This window comes from Zalophus californianus, chromosome 6 (genome assembly GCF_009762305.2).
Source record: "Zalophus californianus isolate mZalCal1 chromosome 6, mZalCal1.pri.v2, whole genome shotgun sequence".
Lineage (NCBI taxonomy): Eukaryota > Metazoa > Chordata > Mammalia > Carnivora > Otariidae > Zalophus > Zalophus californianus.
In genome coordinates, this window is record NC_045600.1 from 29823243 (window position 1) to 29839037 (window position 15795).

Here is a 15795-nt window from a genome sequence, read left to right on the forward strand (position 1 = left end):
TCCGGGGATCGAGCCCCGCATTGGGCTCCCTGGTCCGTGGAGAGCCCACTTCTCCCTCTCCCTCTGTCTGCCGCTCTTCCTATCTGTACTCCCTATCTCTCTGTCAAATAAATAAAAATCTTTAAAAAAAAAAAAAAAGAAAGACCTTCTCCAGTCAATCTATCTATATGAGACCCTACACTCACTGTTTACTCCCTTTTTATCACATTGCTCACTTATTCATTTAGTCAGTAAACATTGGGCACCTACTATGTACCAATCATTATTACTGTAGGCACAATAATTACCTTATCTACTTATTTACTTACTAACAGTCTTGAGGGTAGAAATCTTGTCTTTACATTCATCCACAAAGACCTAAAACTTAAAATTGTGCCCTCAACAAAACTCTGTTCAATATGAAGTACCGAAATCCTTCCACATCAATATGGGGAAACAGCATAGCACTGAGCAAAAAGCATAAAATTAGAAGCTAGAAGTCCTAAATTGAAACCCTGGAGTCATCAGACACCTGAGCAATTCTACCTAAGTTCCCTACAAAATGGAGAAAATTCCTCTCCTGCCTAACTCACAAGATTATTATGAGGATCAAATGACAGAATCTATTAGGAAGCCCTTGCAAATGCTAAACATAATTTAAAACTGGTAACAAATCAACAGTTAATAGTCATGAAATAGTCATTCATTCAATAAGAATATACTAGGTCTTTACTATGAGAGTAATTATTAATGAAAACTAAAATGTATATCAAAATATAAGTTAAAAATGTATAACTTAAAGTGAGATTAGAATATGGTTAGTTCTTTAACAAACTTGAAGGAGAATAGTTTTTCCCCTTGAAGTACCCTTTGGACATGCTTTAAAAACTCTCAGACAAAAGGTGAGTCACCTTTACCGGCTCCTGATCCCAGAATATTAAAAGAATGTCTTCTGGTTACTTATTTTTAAGCAAGCATTTCAAATGCCAATTTAGAAAATTTTTGACTATATTTACACCCCTGAATGCCAATCTCCAAAACGGAAATTTTTAGCTTTCTGGCAAAATTTATGAATTTATTAATTTTGTCTCCTTTTACTGACTCCAACTAAAACCAAATGCAGTCTCTTTACTTCAAGGCGGGAAGTGTGAGTGTGTGTGTGTTTGCACGCACGCATGTGCAGTAAAGAAAAAGTAAGCTCCATCTTACATTTTTTGTAAGTAGAGCAGCTTCCGAGTCAATGCACAGGGCTGCCAACAGGAGGAAACAGAGTGATCACACTGAGGTACAGGCACAGGGCTGCAACCTGAGCACAAACAAAGACAAGTCAACTGAGATAAGCCACACACCGGGCAGCAGTTCACCAACCAACCCATCATCTTCCATACCGCTGCCATGCAATTACACAGAAAGTCACTGAAAGGGGTGCTGCTTCTATGATGTAAAACGATGACATGTAAACTGATAAAAAGGAGGGTCTAGGCGACATTCATTATAAAGGAAATAGAGTGGAATGTGAGAACAGTATGATCAAGATTTCTTTTGCACGACCGTTCTCAAATTTGAGGCACACATATATAAACAACTAACAGAGGTACATCATGATCGTAAAAAGGAGGAATAATAACATGAACTGGTGCTTCTAAATATTAAAGAAGAAAATATGAAGATGAGGGAAAGTACACGGGAAAGCTCTTGGGAGCTAAAAAGACATGCAGGCTGAGAGGGATGGAGGCAGACAATCTACAGCCTATACATGAGAAACACTTGGAGAGGTATATATTTCAGCATGTATATACAATTATATCTGGTAGTTTTTCATTACACATTGAAGGGCTCTCAAAACTGCTTCCTTTCAGGCTGTTTTAATGATGGCTACGGACTCCAAATTTGGGGACAAGGAGCAGTCATAGCATACTACTCACGAAGTCCTCAAGAACGGCAAGTACTGGCATGATAAGAAGTAAAAATACAATCTAGGTCATCTAGAAGCTTCTACCTTGATTTAATTTAAATAGACAATGTCTAAACCTGTCTTTCAATTAAGTAATTCCCCTTATTAATAACAGTGATGGGGCGCCTGGGTGGCTCAGTCAGTTAAGCGTCTGCCTTCAACTCGGGTCGTGATCCCAGGGTCCTGGGATCGAGCCCCATGTCAGGTACTCTGCTCAGCGGGGAACCTGCTTCTCCCTTGCCCTCTACCCACTGCTCCGCCCGCTTGTGCTTTCTCTCTGCCAAATAAATAAATAAAATCTTTTAAATATATACATATATATATAAATGATAAGTATTTGAGTGCCCACAATACGCCAGTCACATAATAGTTTCTATCTCATATAATTGATAGAACAATCCTAGCAGATGGCTATTATTATCCCCCTTTTTTTATTATCCCCTTTTTATAAGGAGTGCAAGTAGGAATCAGTGAAGTTCTAAATCTTGCCCAACGCAAATTAAGAAGTGACAGCATTAGAATTCAAACCCAAGATGATTGATCCTTTTCCAATATTCTTGCTCTTCGTATTCAATGTCACGTAACCTCCAATAATAACAGTTTAATATGTACTGTGTTCCTGGCACAATATGGATGAATGAGCTGTTCATTACTTCATTTAATCTCTAAAATAACCCTGTAAGATGGCTATTATGAGCCACATTTTTTTCGTTTGAGGGAACAGAGTAGTTACGTGACTGCCAAGGAAACACAACTAACTAAGCAGGAACCCAAACCTAAGTCCATCTGAAACAAAGCCCGTGTTTCTACTACTGTATTACATAGCTTCCACCTTATAGTATTTATTTTTTTTTTTTTTAAAGATTTTTTATTTATTTATTTGAGAGAGAGAATGAGATAGAGAGAGAGCATGAGACGGGAGAGGGTCAGAGGGAGAAGCAGACTCCCTGCTGAGCAGGGAGCCCGATGTGGGACTCGATCCCGGGACTCCAGGATCATGACCTGAGCCGAAGGCAGTCGCTTAACCAACTGAGCCACCCAGGCGCCCCTCCACCTTATAGTATTTAGAGTAATTATAATTTAGGACTTACTTATAAATTACTAGCTCACTATTTATAATATTACATGAAAATGCACATGATAAACTATAAACTATGTTAAAATATGTTATAAATATTTTTCAGAAAAAAACTAGAAAGATAGATGGCAAAAAAAATTACATGAGTGATAGGATCACTGGCAAATCTTTTTCTAATTTGTTTTCCTAGTTTCTCCTTAATTATGATACATAACTTACATAAAGGTTTTGTAAAACACGCACATACACACAAAAACCACATTTTAGTAGATTTTTTCCCTCTGTTCTCTGGAACCTATCAAAACGAAATTTCAACTAGAAAACGTGATACAAGTTTAACATACCTCCAGAATTGAACAAATGGTGAACAACAATGAAAACTATGCCACAGAATTAAATCACACAGCATTAAGGAAAAATAAATAGCTTTTCAATTTTTATATCATACTTACCCAAAAAAACAAAGTAAGTAAAAGAGACAGGTATTCAGAATTCCTTAAGTTGGATAAAATGCTTGGAGGAAAATTACCAAAACCAACCAAGTTCATGCAACTCAAGAAAAACACACTTGAAAACTACAGTACAAAATCTTCACAGAAAAAAAGTCCATTTTAGTGACGATCCAGGCATTTGAGATTAGCAATTAATCTGAAGAAATGACTTAGGGACTCTAAAATGTCATTTAAACTGAACAACTAACCAGAAAGTGAATGCCCACATTTAACCAAATTTACTTTTCAAAATATATACGCTTATCTTGTTTACTGACCCCACATCACCTCCATAAAACCTCTTCAGAAACAGTTTAATCATAACCTGCAAGTGGGAAGTGCATAAATTTAATTTCCCTAATGGAAACCACCACTCAACTACTCACTGATAGAAATACAGTATCAACTTTCAAAGCCATCAAATACTGTGCATTCTGAAAAAAGAAAACCCTGTGGGATTAGGCGGGAGAAAGGGGGAGCTTCAACTTTTTCCAAAATGTTTTATGATCTTAAACAAATATGGCAGAAGGTTAAGATTTGATGAAGCTAGAAGGCATTATATAATTCTCTACCCTTTCTAGCCTACTTGAAATATTTTTAAAGTAAACAGAGTAATAAGGTTTAATATCTGTAAGTCAATACAACACTCTTCCTCTTAGTATACTTTTACTGATTAAAACACACCCACACCATCTCAACATCCCTCCAGCCCAACCTGTGACATTTTACCACCCAAGGAAGCCACTGTTGACATGAATACCAAACAATCCCTAATATTTAGTTTGTTCCTTTGCAAAGCATGAATTCAGAAAAATTACCATATGATGGAACAAAAAAAATTCAAAATTATTTATGCAGTGATGCCAAACTAGTCATAAATCCCGAGATGTTTTCTGTGTACACCTTGAATCCATTTCTAAAATGAAAATAAGAGGTTTACCTCTCAAAATAGCATACTTCCAGAACAGACAGTCCTAATCTCCCACAGGAAAGCACAGGCTCAAGACATCTTACAAAGTGTGCCACCTACTCTTCACACCAGAAAAGTCATTTTTGGTATTAAAGTGACAAGAGAATATATTAATGACAAGCTTGAGTCCTGAAAAAAGCAAAGAGATCTTAAGAAAGTTGAGTAGTTAACTTTCTTCTCACCGAAAGAACCAGAAAAACATTCGTATGTGCTTCTGACCCCATGGGCAAAGGCACGAGGTAGAAATTGCTGTCGTATACAGGAAACAGATGGGGTGGATAATGCAACTAGATAATCAACTGCCCCCTCTTCCCTTGGCTAGAATGTAAGAAACATTCAGTTAATAACGAAACAAACTAGAAAAGCGGAAGTTCATAGCTGACGCAGGACTTGAACGCATGAAGGAACATGTTACGAGCACCACACACTGGTTAGAGCTAAATGACAAAGTTTCAGCTCCGTGTTTCCTCACCCTCAAAAATGACTGTTACACTTGCCACAGCCTCAATGAAAGCCAAGACCCAGCTGTATGACACTTCACCAACCAAGTCCCCTTAACTGAGGTGCAATTATTTGCTGTATTTAAGAACAAGTATTTACCTTAAGTAAATACACTTTCTTTTAAGGTGTTAATTCCAGTATAGTTAACACAGTGTTCTATTAGTTTCAAGTGTACAATATAGTGATTCACCAGTTCCATATATTACTCAGGGCTCATCAAGGTAAGTGCAGTCTTAATCCCCATCACCTATTTCACCCATCCCCCCACCTACCTCCCCTCTGGGAACCATCGGTTTGTTCTCTGTAGCTAAGAGTCTGTTTCTTGGTTTCTCTCTCTCTTTTTTTTCCTTTGCTTATTTGTTTTGTTTATTAAATTCCACATACAAGTGAGATCATACAGTATTTGTCTTCTCTGATTAACTTCTTTCACATAGCATTGTACTCTCTAAATTCATCTATGTCATGGCAAATGGCAAGATTTCATTCTTTTTTATGACTGAGTAACATTCCATTGTATGTATATACTTCTTTTTTTTTAATTTTTTATTGTTATGTTAATCACCATATATTACATAATTTGTTTTGGTGTAGTGTTCCATGATTCATTGTTTGTGCATAACACCCAGTGCTCCATGCAGAATGTGCCCTCCTCAATACCCATCACCAGGCTAACCCATCCCCCCACCCTCCTCCCCTCCAGAAACCTCAGTTTGTTTTTCAGAGTCCATCATCTCTCATGGTTCGTCTCCCCCTCTGACTTACTCCCCTTCATTCTTCCTCTCCTGCTATCTTCTTCTTTTTCTTTTTTCTTAAATATGTTGTGTTATTTGTTTCAGAAGTACAGATCTGTGATTCAACAGTCTTACACAATTCACAGCGCTCACCGTAGCACATATCTTCCCCAATGTCCATCACCCAGCCACCCCATCCCTCCCACCCCCGACCACTCCAGCAACCCTCAGTTTGTTCCTGAGATTAAGAATTCCTCATATCAGTGAAGTCATATGATACATGTCTTTCTCTGATTGACTTATTTCACTCAGCATAACACCCTCCAGTTCCATCCACGTCGTTGCAAATGGCAAGATCTCATTCCTTTTGATGGCTGCATGATATTCCATTGTGTATATATACCACATCTTCGCTATCCATTCATCTGTCGATGGACATCTTGGCTCTTTCCACAGTTTGGCTATTGTGGACATTGCTGCTATAAACATTGGGGTGCACGTACCCCTTCGGGTCCCTACATTTGTATCTTTGGGGTAAATACCCAGTAGTGCAATTGCTGGATCGAATGGTAGCTCTAATTTCAACTGTTTGAGGAACCTCCATACTGTTTTCCAGAGGGGTTGCACCAGCTTGCATTCCCACCAACAGTGTAGGAGGGTTCCCCTTTCTCCACATCCCCGCCAACATCTGTCGTTCCCTGACTTGTTAATTTTAGCCATTCTGACGGGTGTGAGGTGGTATCTCATTGAGGTTTTGATTTGGATTTCCCTGATGCTGAGCGATGTTGAGCACTTTTTCACGTGTCTGTTGGCCATTTGGATGTCTTCTTTGGAAAAATGTCTGCTCATGTCTTCTGCCCATTTCTTGATTGGATTATTTGTTCCTTGGGTGTTGAGTTTGATAAGTTCTTTATAGATTTTGGATACTAGCCCTTTATCTGATATGTCATTTGCAAATATTTTCTCCCATTCTGTCGGTTGTCTTTTGGTTTTGTTGACTGTTTCTTTTGCTGTGCAAAAGCTTTTTATCTTGATGAAATCCCAATAGTTCATTTTTGCCCTGGCTTCCTGTGCCTTTGGTGATGTTTCTAGGAAGAAGTTGCTGCGGCTGAGGTCGAAGAGGTTGCTACCTGTGTTCTCCTTTAGGATTTGGATGGACTCCTGTCTCACGTTTAGGTCTTTCAACCATTTGGAGTCTATTTTTGTGTGTGGTGTAAGGAAATGGTCCAGTTTCATTCTTCTGCATGTGGCTGTCCAATTTTCCCAACACCATTTGTCGAAGAGACTGTCTTTTTTCCATTGGACATTCTTTCCTGCTTTGTCAAAGATAAGTTGACCATAGAGTTGAGGGTCCATTTCTGGGCTCTCGATTCTGTTCCATTGATCTATGTGTCTGTTTTTGTGCCAGTACCATACTGTCTTGATGATGACAGCTTTGTAATAGAGCTGGAAGTCCGGAATTGTGATGCCGCCAGCTTTGCTTTTCTTTTTCAATATTCCTTTGGCTATTCGGGGTCTCTTCTGGTTCCATACAAATTTTAGGATTATTTGTTCCATTTCTTTGAAAAAAGTGGATGGTATTTTGATGGGGATTGCATTGAATGTGTAGATTGCTCTAGGTAGCATTGACATCTTCACAATGTTGGTTCTTCCAATCCATGAGCATGGAACGTTTTTCCATTTCTTTGTGTCTTCTTCAATTTCTTTCCTGAGTATTTTATAGTTTTCTGGGTACAGATCCTTTGCCTCTTTGGTTAAATTTATTCCTAGGTATCTTATGGTTTTGGGTGCAATTGTGAATGGGATCAACTCCTTGATTTGTCTCTCTTCTGTCTTGTTGTTGGTGTATAGGAATGCCACTGATTTCTGTGCATTGATTTTATAGCCTGCTACTTTACTGAATTCCTGTATGAGTTCTAGCAGTTTTGGGGTGGAGTCTTTTGGGTTTTCCACATAAAGTATCATATCATCTGCAAAGAGTGAGAGTTTGACTTCCTCTTTGCCGATTTGGATGCCTTTGATTTCTTTTTGTTGTCTGATTGCTGTGGCTAGGACTTCTAATACTATGTTGAATAGCAGTGGTGAGAGTGGACATCCCTGCCACGTTCCTGACCTTAGGGGAAAAGCTCTCAGCTTTTCCCCATTCAGAATGATATTCGCTGTAGGTTTTTCGTAGATGGCTTTTATGATATTGAGGTATGTACCCTCTATCCCTATACCCTGAAGAGTTTTGATCAAGAAAGGATGCTGTACTTTGTCAAATGCTTTTTCTGCATCTATTGAGAGGATCATATGATTCTTGTTCTTTCTTTTGTTAACGTATTGTATCACGTTGATTGATTTGCGGATGTTGAACCAGCCTTGCAGCCCAGGGATAAATCCCACTTGGTCGTGGTGAATAATTCTTTTAATGTACTGTTGGATCCTATTGGCTAGGATTTTGGTGAGAATTTTTGCATCCATGTTCATCAAGGATATTGGTCTGTAATTCTCCTTTTTGATGGGGTCTTTGTCTGGTTTTGGGATCAAGGTAATGGTGGCCTCATAAAATGAATTTGGAAGTTTTCCTTCCATTTCTATTTTTTGGAACAGTTTCAGGAGAATAGGTATTAATTCTTCTTTGAATGTCTGATAGAATTCCCCTGGGAAGCCATCTGGCCCTGGACTTTTGTTTCTTGGGAGATTTTTGATGACTGCTTCAATTTCCTTAGTGGTTATAGGTCTGTTCAGGTTTTCTATTTCTTCCTGGTTCAGTTTTGGTAGTTGATACATCTCTAGGAATGCACCCATTTCTTCCAGGTTATCTAATTTGCTGGCATAGAGTTGCTCATAATATGTTCTTATAATTGTTTGTATTTCTTTGGTGTTGGTTGTGATCTCTCCTCTTTCATTCATGATTTTGTTGATTTAGGTCCTTTCTCTTTTCTTTTTGATCAGTCTGGCCAGGGGTTTATCAATCTTGTTAATTCTTTCAAAGAACCAGCTCCTAGTTTCGTTGATCTGTTCTACTGTTCTTTTGGTTTCTATTTCATTGATTTCTGCTCTGATCTTTATGATTTCTCTTCTCCTGCTGGGTTTAGGCTTTATTTGCTGTTCTTTCTCCAGCTCCTTTAGGTGTAGGGTTAGGTTGTGTATTTGAGACCTTTCTTGTTTCTTGAGAAAGGCTTGTATTGCTATATACTTTCCTCGCAGGACTGCCTTGGCTGTATCCCAAAGATTTTGGACAGTTGTGTTTTCATTTTCATTGGTTTCCATGAATTTTTTAAATTCTTCTTTAATTTCCTGGTTGACCCATTCATTCTCTAGTAGGATGCTCTTTAGCCTCCATGTATTTGAGTTCTTTCCGACTTTCCTCTTGTGATTGAGTTCTAGTTTCAAAGCATTGTGGTCCGAAAATATGCAGGGAATGATCCCAATCTTTTGGTACCGGTTGAGACCTGATTTGTGACCTAGGATGTGATCAATTCTGGAGAATGTTCCATGGGCACTAGAGAAGAATGTGTATTCCGTTGCTTTGGGATGGAATGTTCTGAATATGTCTGTGAAGTCCATTTGGTCCAGTGTGTCATTTAAAGCCTTTATTTCCTTGTTGATCTTTTGCTTAGATGATCTGTCCATTTCAGTCAGGGCGGTGTTAAAGTCCCCCACTATTATTGTATTGTTTTCAATGTGTTTCTTTGCTTTTGTTATTAATTGCCTTATATAATTGGCTGCTCCCATGTTCGGGGCATAGATATTACAATTGTTAGATCTTCTTGTTGGATAGACCCTTTAAGTAGGATATAGTGTCCTTCCTCATCTCTTATTACAGTCTTTGTTTTAAAATCTAGTTTGTCTGATATAAGGATTGCCACCCCAGCTTTCTTTTGGTGTCCATTAGCATGGTAAATGGTTTTCCACTCCCTCACTTTCAATCTGTATGTATATACTTCTTTATCCATTCATCAGTCGATGGACATTTGGGCTGCTTCATATCTTGGCTATTGTAAATAATGCTGCAATAAACATAGGTGCATGTATCTTTTCAAATTTGTGTTTTCATATTCTTTAGGTAAATACCCAGCAGTAGAATTATTGGATCATATGCTAATTCTATTTTTAATTTATGAGGAAGCTCCATACTCTTTTCCAGAGTGGTTGTATCAGTTTGCATTCCCACCAACAGTACACGAGGGTTCCTTTTTCTCCACAACCTCGCCAACACTTGTTTGTGATTTTGATTTTAGTCATTCTGACAAGTGTGAGTTGAGATCTCATTGTGGTTTTGATGAGCATTTCCCTGATGATAAGTGATGCTGAATATCTTTTCATGTGCCTGCTGGCCATCTGTATGTCTTCTTTGGAGAAATGTCTACTTATGTCTTCTCATTTTTTAATTGGATTATTTGGGGGTTTTCTTGGTGCTGAGTTGTGTAAATTCTTCATATATTTTGGATAGTAACCTTTTATCAGGTATGTCATTTACAAATATCTTCTCCCATTCAGTAGGTGTCTTTTAGTTTTATTGACTGTTTCCTCTGCTGTATAATTCAAACACTTCTTAAACATCAACTGGGTATAAGGCTCTGAGTTTCAAAAAGCTGCAGAGTTCCAAAGATCCCAATGGCAGACTTTCCTCTCAAGAAGTTTACAGCCCAATTCATGGTGAAGGACATGTAAAAACAGCAATAATAAAAGCCAAAGTGTTAGCCAGTCCAACCTCAAGAAATGGCAAAAGAACATAAAGCTTCAAAGATCAACTCAATGGGATCAAGGAAAGTTTCCAACGGCAAAAAAGAAGAGGAAAAGCAACTGGGGGAAGAAACAGAGAATAAAGACAGAAAAGGCTGCGATGCACATGGTGTGTGAGTAAACAAAGAGTATAAACCATGGAGATACACTTTAAATATTAAACATACAAAGAAACATTTAAACTCTAAAGACTGCGTGGAAATTTTCCCTGAGAGCCACCGGAGACAGACTGGCTTTCCTATCAATTCAGTGTCTCATCTAGCTTTGGCCTCAGAGCCAGGGAACCAGATGCCTCCCTCAACACCATTTCTGGCATCCACGAACTTGTGTGGGATCGATTACCACGCGATTACAAAGATGACTAGCGAATCCCGTCATCCTAACAGCATCAGTTAGGGGCCAGGGAATGTCATGCAGAGTTTTGTAGTGCGAATGCTCACCTTCAAATACAGAGAAGCATTCAGATGAACTTGGAATGACTTGTAATTCTATCAGGCCGCTGAAGTAGGAGTATTTTTTTTTTTAAATCTATGTTGCTGCTAATGGCTTATGAAGTTTTTATGTTCACTGTACAAGGAGAGGTATGCTAGCAGAGTGAGCGAGTGTGTCTGGTTTTCCCCTCCCAGCTTTACTGAAATCTAATTGACATACAAAATTATATTAGCTTAAGGTGTGCAATGTAACCATTTGATAGGTTTTTGTTACAAAACGATCAGCACAATAATTTTAGTTAGCACCCATCACCTCATGCAGCTACAAATAAATATTATTGCAAAAAAAAATGCTACAAGCCTAATGATGAACCTGAAAACGTAGTAGTACAAAATTAGATCAGAACTTTCAAATAGTGCCTACAATGGAAAATAATAATCTTCAACAAATTAGTCTAAAGAACAAAAATTAAATTTCAGTTTTTTAATTCTATTTAAACCAGAAGCTTTTCAAGAAAAAAAAAGTTAATCTATGTGGGAAATGGTCACATCTTCTAAAGCACAGAAAGCAGACTCTGCTAGCTTCGATGGTAGAACTGCCTCACGGTGCCCCTAGGTGAGGTGTTCAAACAAGATGAAATTGTAGCTTCTACGTTGAAAAGGCTACCTGGACAAAAGAAAGGCTGAATACCATACATGGCAAATAATGTCAACCAAGCACCACTAACAACCGAATTGCAAAGAAAGTAGTTCATTGGCTGGAACCAAGAGGAAGGGCAAGGAGAAGCACTGAGGGGTTGGTGGTGGAAAGCTGGATCCACCCCACAAAGTTTCCAAACAACCTGCAAGCAATGAGGAACTAGGGAAGGTTCTCGAGGGATCATTCATAATCAGAAACAAACGTGCCTTTATGTACATGTGCCCACACATACCCATATGCATGTTTTTCTCTTTTCCCTCCCAGAATCTTCAACAGTAATGTGGAAGAGAGCCTGAGAGAGGAAGGGCACGGAATGAGGAAAGACTAGTAACAAGGCTGTTGCAGCTTCCCAGGTGAGAGATAACTGGGGCCTGAACCCGGAGAGTGGGATTAGAGAAACGAAGGAATCTGAGAGAGACAGGGACATAAAACTGACAGCGCCTGTAAAACAATTAGGTGTGATGCCTGGAAAAAATGGAACCGAAGTCAAAATAAGAAAGTGTACCACCATAAAATGAACAACTATGCTATTCTCAAAAACAGCATTTTTATCAGTTCCGTTAAGTCATCTTTGAGGTTATTAATATTTATCTTCAACACAGTCTGAAACCATCCATTAGCCACACAGAGACCAGTTCAAGAAACACTCAGCTCTAGACGGACATTTTGAGATGTGTCAGTCTAGTTCCACTTGAAAATCTGTAAGTAGTTTAAATTTATCAAAAGATCGAAGATAATCCACAAAAGAAACATCCCCAAAATAGAACTAATTCAAGACTCTCCACAATGAATTACACTTGCTCAATGAATTTCAAAATAGGATCTAAGTTTCGTGCTCCAGTTAATGAGTTTTGGCATTAACTCATTACCTCACACTATAAAATATAATAAACCTTTTAAAATGACATGCAATATATGGTAAATTATTAACAATGACATTGAAAACAATATAAAAGTATACCTATACAGCATATACAGGGGCACATGGGTGGCTCAGTCGGTTAGGCGTCCGCCTTCGGCTCAGGTCATGATCCCAGGGTCCTGGGATCGAGTCCCAGGTCAGGCTCCTTGCTCAGCGGGGAGCCTGCTTCTCCCTCTGCCTCTGCCCCTCCCCCAACTTGTGCACCTGCACTCGCTCACTCTATCAAATAAATAAATAAAACCTTTAAAAGAAAATGTATATACAATGCAGTTAGGATTAATGCCTATACAAGAACTAAAAAGATAACATTTTAGAAAAAAATTACGCCATTTTTATCGTACCACCTTCTTTTTCCAGCTTTGAGGTATAATCAACAAATAAAACTGGGGCGCCTGGGTGGCTCAGTCGGTTAAATGCCTAACCCTTGGTTTCCGCTCCAGTCAAGATCTCATGGGTCATGGGATGGAGCCCCGTGTCAGACTCCACACTCGGCAGGGGGTTTGCTCAAGATTCTCTCCCTCCCTCTCCTTCTGCCCCTTTCCCCACTCACGCTCATTATTGCTCTCAAATAAATACATAAATCTCAAAAACTGTAAGCTATTTACAGTGTATAACAGATGTTTTGATATACGTATACACTGTGAAATGGTCCACTCCATCGAATTAATTAACACAAACATCACTTCCCATATTCACTTTTTTTTAAAAAAACTTTTCAATTGAACAATACAGTGTTAATCAGCTACAGTCACCGTGTTATACATTAGACCCTCAGAACTATTCGTCTCATAACTGAAAGTTTGTATCCCATACCGCCTTCTTAATATTCAAAATCAGAGTACTTGACCACTTAGATGCAATCTCTTTGTGGAACATGTTGGTTTCTAGAGATTAACAGGCTGATCTTGAACTGAGAAAAACATACAAAACCAAGTCAACAATTCAAAGTATAACCATAAATGAACAAACAAGAGACAATATTTGACCAGGCACATAAAAATTAGGTAAAAAGAAGTGGGGCAAAAGAAACACATTTGTTGAGAGCCTCCTAGAAGTCTGACATTGGTCTAAGCAGACACTCTCTCCCACCCCATACTCACTGTATAATGAGTCTTTGGATAATCGGGTATAAGCTTCATGAAGGCAGAGAGGGCTTGGTAACCAGCATATCTGCAGGTTCTCAAACAGCACCTGGCACACAATAAGTACTCAATAAATATCTGTTAGCTGCATGGATGAATGGATGAATCGCTAGATGGCTGGTGGATGAATGAATAGCTATTTTCAGTAATAATGGTGGTCTAGCTCATGTACACCAAAAGACATCCTGGAAGCTTAGGAGAAAGGGAGCAAGAAATGTGCTCCAAGCCACTGTGTTCTTTTGCCCAAATACAGGTTATCATAGGTTATCACAGTAGAGCGGACAAAGCATGGGCTCCACCATCAGACCTGGATGGGAAGCCAGGCTTCAGACTTACCTTTAGTGGGTCCCTGGACAAGTTACTACTCTATGATTGAAATGCATAGACTAATTTTTTAATCTTGAAGTTCTAAAAAGGCTTAACTGAAATAACATAAGTGGAGTACATAGCAAATGCCTAGCACATAATCAGTACTTAATATAAATCTCTCAACACATTGGACCCAGGGAAATGACCCTGGTGCTCATACAGTCTGGGTCTTAGGGGTAAAGTCCAAGGGAGGGGTGTCAGTGAAAGGAATCCTAGTGCAGTCCACAGCAGGACAGCTCTGGAGTCATTTTAAAATGTCAATCCAAGGGCCTGGCTCATTATATCATGTTGGAGGGAATGAACAATCATAGCAGGGGCCTACGTAAAATTCAAAGAGGATACGGGCCTCTGCCAATGCCAGGAAATACAAAACAAAACAACTACCATATGTTCTGTGCCTGACAATTTCACACTTGCCAAAATTAGTATACTTTTCTTTACTATTATGTCAAATCCACTTTTTTGACAATACCTGAAGTATACAGTTGATCCTTGAATAACATGGGTTTGAACTACGCAGGTCCACTTATACACAGATTTTGTTCGATAAATACAATACAGAACTGTAAATGTATTTTCTCTTATGTATTTTCTTATTCTCTAGCTTACTTTATTGTAAGAATACAGTATGTGATACACATAACATACAACATGTGTTAATTGACTATTTATGTTAACGGCAAGGCTTCCGGTCAACAGTAGGCTATTAGTAGTTAAGTTTTTGAGAAGTCAAAACTCATACTCAGGGGCGCCCAGGCAGCTCAGTCGTTAAGCGTCTGCCTTCAGCTCAGGTCATGATCCCAGGGTCCTAGGATCGAGGCCAGCATCTGGCTCCCTGCTCAGCGGGAAGCCTGCCTCTCCCTCTCCCACTCCCCCTGCTTGTGTTCCCTCTCTCGCTGTGTCTCTCTCTGTCAAATAAATAAATAAAAATCTTGAAAAAAAAAAAAGCAAAAACTCATCCTCAGATTTTCAACTGTGTGAGGGATCTGCACCCCAACCCTGACGTTGTTCAAGAGTCAACTGTATTTTTTTGATTTGATGAAATTATGGATCATCAAGGATTCTCTTCAAGAAAGATTTCCCAAGGGCCCTATCCAGCTCCATCTCTAAGAGACCAATATAAGTGCGCATTTGGCTATAATTATGCCCTTGTGTATTCTCTCTTTCACACTTCCAACGTCGTATCATACAGTGCAGCCCAGTTATAAAACATGATTAATATCCCCAAACTTTGTATCCATAATTGAAAATGTAAAAAAAATTTTAAAGAAGTTCTAATAGTTTCCTCTTGAATTAGTAGCAAAGTAAATTATAAAATTTGTATATTATCTTTCTAATTATTGCTTATCCATCAGGTGAAGTCCTCTTAATGAGTCAATGAGAAAATTATCTTAACTTTAGAAGGTGCTTTGAGTATATTATTCAACTACAGTGTCAGGAATACCTAAAATGTCTGTTTTTTTGCAACATGAATCCGCATCATTTAAATCAAACCTGAATCCAAAATCATTAAATTCAAATATGCAGTTGAATAGTTTGCTTTTGGACAAAGGTCATCTTAATCACTGCTGATTTTAAATGAACGTTTTACAAAGGATGTATATAGCTGGGGAGGTGGAAAATAAGAGAACAAATTAGGGTAGAGGGAGACGGTCACACCAGAGAAAGTCTCTCAAGTAAGAAAGTTCTTTCTTATAAACAAAAATCTAGGTATCAATCATCAAGTCCAGAGAGTATAGCAATGGAACAAAATACTGATAGCACAAAATTCTAAGAACTTAAACCAATTTACAAAA

At 38.6% G+C, this 15795-nt stretch overlaps 1 protein-coding gene across 20 annotated transcripts in view; it reads right to left on the reverse strand.

Moving 5' to 3' along the window:
• The window catches only part of SIPA1L1 (signal induced proliferation associated 1 like 1), a 468863-nt gene that overhangs the window by 290688 nt on the left and 162380 nt on the right, over positions 1-15795 (reverse strand). For 14 of the 20 annotated variants that reach the window (XM_027568796.2, XM_027568799.2, XM_027568803.2 and 11 more), the window contains 2 exons: positions 13589-13679; positions 1189-1285 (listed from right to left, as the gene is read on the reverse strand). The exons of 4 other annotated variants lie outside the window; for them this stretch is intronic. The gene's annotated coding sequence lies outside the window, so the exon portion shown is untranslated. The remainder of the gene's footprint in view (positions 1-1188; positions 1286-13588; positions 13680-15795) is intronic. 2 more of the 20 variants (XM_027568802.2, XM_027568795.2) reach the window with 2 other exon arrangements.